Source organism: Sinocyclocheilus rhinocerous, unplaced genomic scaffold (genome assembly GCF_001515625.1).
Source record: "Sinocyclocheilus rhinocerous isolate Xijiao unplaced genomic scaffold, SAMN03320098_v1.1 scaffold705, whole genome shotgun sequence".
Classification (NCBI taxonomy): Eukaryota; Metazoa; Chordata; class Actinopteri; order Cypriniformes; family Cyprinidae; genus Sinocyclocheilus; species Sinocyclocheilus rhinocerous.
The window spans coordinates 401,573-405,884 of record NW_015630576.1 but is presented as its reverse complement, the minus strand read 5'-3'; the positions used below and the strand labels follow the sequence as shown (position 1 = coordinate 405,884).

Sequence of the window (4,312 nt, the reverse complement as noted above, 5' to 3'; positions counted from 1 at the left end):
TGTCCGTTTAAACGTCTGCGTTTAGCTTCAAATGGGGTCTTTGACGACAGTATTCTATAAAAATTATTTGCATTCCGATCTTGACATCAAAAGGCACAAAAATATTTTTTTCTTTTATTCCATGGATTTTACCCATTTACCTCCACTTGTTCCCAGTGTTTTTCTGCAACCACTATGCGCGCGCAGCTGCAAGTGACGTAACTGTGACGTCTACTCTGAATTGGTCTATTGAAACGGTTTGTGTGCCTTCACTATATCAAAATATCGAATGATGTATTTTTCCCCGAGTAATTCATTCCTTTATTTTATGCTGCTTCATAAAAAGCTATATTGAAAAAGACTGTGTTGATAAATTGGTATATAGTGCATTTTCTGCTAAGTTTAGAATGAATTAAGCAGTAAAACAAAATTAGTGTTTCGAAACTTCATGTAGACCTACAACTGTGCTTAGCAGCGGCAGGACAGTTTATGAAGCTATTGCAAAAAGCTTCTTTTGTTCAGTAAACAAAACTACAACAATAGTTAAAAATCCTTCGTTACAACCTGGAAAGAAAAATCCTGCAAACACCATAAATGTTCAAAATATTCACGACCCAAGACCCATCTGTACACTTCAAATGAACTTTCGTCATCACAACCTGAAAAGTAAAACCCTGTAATGAAAAATCCTGCAAACAGGAACTTATTAGATAGCAATACTGTTCGTAGCATGTCCTATTTACACACATATACCACACATCTTGTCTATCGGCTGAACGGGCCGGCCGTTTTACTAGCAGACCCCTGAGATGCAAGTTAAGACCTTCTACCCAACTATTTTATCAGTCTACTCTTACTGGAAGTGCATTGGCTGACCTGGATCTCCAACTGCAGTTATATTGATTGGCTGTGGGCAGGCTGGGGAGGCACGGCGGGGGTTTAGCCAAGACGTCGTCCTGATTGATCCGAGCTCTGTCTCTGCTTCACCTCGGTCATAAGAATGCTGGATCAACTCATTATCTGAAACAGAGTTATGGAACAACACAATTGAACAGAATTGATTCTGAAGATACGTTCAAAAAAGGAAGCAGTGAATGTCGTAACACAGGAACGTTCTTCCTTTTAAAGGATTTTTGAAATGAATTAATACTTTTATTTAGCAAGGAGGCATTAAATTGATCAACAGTGACAGTTAAGACTTTCATAATGTAACAGAAGACATTACAAATTTCATTTCATTTCAAAATTTCAAATAAATGCTATTCTTTTGAATTTTTTTTTACTCAAAGAACACTGAAAGAACAAGTGTATCACGGTTTCCACAAAAAAAACACTATTAAGCAGCCACACCTGTTTTCAACATTGATAATAATGAGACATATTTCTTGAGCACCAAATCATACTAGATTGATTTCTGAAGGATCATGTGACACTGAAGACTGGAGTAATGAAGATGAAATGCAGAAATGAATTACATATTAAAATATGCTGAGATAGAAAACAGTTATTTTAATTTGTAATAATTCACAATAGTACTGTTTTTACTGTATTTGTGATCAAATAAATGCAACCTTGCTAAGCATAATATCCTACCAACCCCAAAGTTTTGAACATTAGTGGATATAGAAACTAATAATTACATACATTTAAAATATAATCAATATATAAATAACTATAATCAATATTTTTTTAGATTTTATATGCATCTTTCTGCCTATTCAGAACTGTAACAAAAACGTAACGACAGTTTAACCTACAATAATTATGCAACTTAATCAAATTTTTCTTTTGCATTAAACCCCTCCTTAGCTCAAACATCTTCAGTGAGCACATGCCCCCCTCAGTTTTGTGTGTGTGTGTGTGTGTGTGTGTGTATGTGTGTGTGTTGCTCATTTGAGTTTCTGCTCGATTGGCCAGCCTAATGTGGCCAGGCTCTGTCGCCCCTGGTAATTGTGCTCATTTCATTTTGGCAGCCTGCGAGGAGCTTGTCCATCACTACAAAGTATAATATATAACACTTATTCAGAAGTGTGCATGTGTGCTGGTGTGTGAGAAAAGGGGGAAAAAAATAGGACACAGGACACGTGTGTATGAAGACATAAGCATGTGGAGGGACGTTTATCGATTACAGCAATTACAAAAATGACATTAAAATAAATATATTTAAGGAGCTTGTGTGAGAATAAAGCCATTAGTAAGAATAACTAAAATGAATGATGCTACTAACAAAACTATTCTAGTGTTTATGCAACTTACTGTAACTATAGACTCTAATTATAAAGAGTGTAGAACAACAAAAAGCTACATTGATCATTTTTGTTTTGTTCTCTTAAAGTGCCCTCAGATGAAGTATTGGGAATTCTTTTTTGTGATAAATTACTGCTCTGCTCAGAAAGATAACAGCTTGTATCTTCACTTGCAACAGTTTCAAAGTAGCTTCAATTCTGCAGAAAGGCTATAGTGATGTCATCAAACTCATCATTATCATTATTATGAAATCTTTTCATTTGCTACAAAAGAAGCATCGCTTCTCTGACTTGGAGCAAAAAGGCTGGATAATTAAGTTTTAAGACGTGCCATAAATGTGTGAGCATGTGCATCTGTGCATACGAGAGTGTGTGTGTGTGTGTGTGTGTGTGTTGTAGCTCATCTCTCCTGGCCATATGGGGCACAGGAGAGGAACCCTGCACACAGATGGCAGATCGTACAGCATTTTCTCTTCCATCTATCTCACGATGCTCTCTTTTATCTCTCTCACTCTCACTCCTACAGAGTCAACTTTCATGCATAGACACACTCTCTCACTTTCTCTCAAACAGTCAACTTTCATGCACTTTTCATTTTTATTATTAAAAACACATACATGCACACACCCTATGAAACTCACACCTATTCCTACATATTTGATCTGAAATCTCAAGAAATGACAGCTGGCAGCTACTTCATGTAAAACTATTTAATACACAATTCCTAAGAAAGAAAATCTTTTTTTGGTGTTGATTATGTATTATGCAGGGTTTTTTTTTACATCTCTCATTAAATAAACTACATTAAATGAAAAATGAATTTATTTGGCTTTAAACAAATTTTTTAAAATGTAAGAAAAAATGGTGGGGGAGAAAAAAAAAAAAGTGGTAACCAGTGACAAATTCAAATGTAGTCTTATAAATAACATGTATTTTATACATATAAATTGATTATGAATTATAAATATAGAGCTGCATGAACTCCACAAGTTTGTGTCAAAATTGCTTCCTATAAATCAAAAAATAATGCAAAATCCTATAATAAATTGATTTTACATCAACTTTATTCCCATGTACGTTTAATGTGCAGGAATGTTAATTTGGTCTTTACTAACTATAAATGTTAACTTGCTCTTACAGGCAGGGAAAGCATTCATTTGCAAGCTAGAAGAAAACTCACATTTTTATGTATTAGTATTTATCGCCGAGGCCTATGTAGGTAAATTACATGATATTATGCATCTTATACACATACATCTTTTTGCCAACGTCAACAGTTATGAAAATCAATTGAATGTGATTGGTTAATTTCTTACATGAATCAGTCAGTTTGCAAAGTGAATAGAAATCTTTAACTATCAGTATCATGAAATTAAGACGCCGATTCTGTAAGTTAAGTATAAAATAATTCCACCGAGAAATCTGAACGCACACACTTGCATGCAAATGTCACTATATTAATTTCATAGTGGCTCATCATTTTGATGAAGTAAAAGAGAGGGGGGAGAGGGAGGACAAAACAAGCTGTGCACAGCCGGGAGGGAGAAAAATATCACATTTTCCAGGTGATGAATTTTTCCAATTTCTCGCAGACAAGTACATAAACTCGTTCAATTAGGAGCAGAATCTGGAAACGAGGGACTGTGGACAGTTGGAGAGCCCGAGCCCTGATGGCTAATTTTATTGAGTGGAAAATTGAATCAAATTGTTTCATTGAAACAATCAGCCTGTACTCCTTATATTCCACTCAACACAGACACAAACGCATGCAAAAAATACAAAAACGCCACTATACGGTTCACACTCTTTTGCTAGGCATTACTTAAATGGATCATTTGAGAGTTGAGAGCTCAAAGAGCCTAAACTTGCCCAGACTGCCACAAAATAAGACGCATAAACATTAGATTAAATTAAAACCAACAGATTTCTGACTGTAGAGGAGCCATAACTCCGGTCATTTCCATGCATGCGGAGCCGGATCCGTCTCCGTCCTCGGCGGGACATTAGAGCAGGTCTTCGGTGCCCTTTAACTGTAAACTGTCCATCTGTTCTACAGCGTTAAGCATTCCAATGCTTCCCTCTGAGGG

General features: G+C 35.9%; 1 long non-coding RNA gene across 1 annotated transcript in view; it reads right to left on the bottom strand.

The window, feature by feature from the left end:
• Nucleotides 1-4,312, bottom strand: part of LOC107740621 (uncharacterized) — a 46,655-nt gene that overhangs the window by 13,803 nt on the left and 28,540 nt on the right. Inside the window, exon 2 of the long non-coding RNA XR_001640097.1 lies at nt 856-999. This is a non-coding gene — a long non-coding RNA (uncharacterized LOC107740621). The remainder of the gene's footprint in view (nt 1-855; nt 1,000-4,312) is intronic.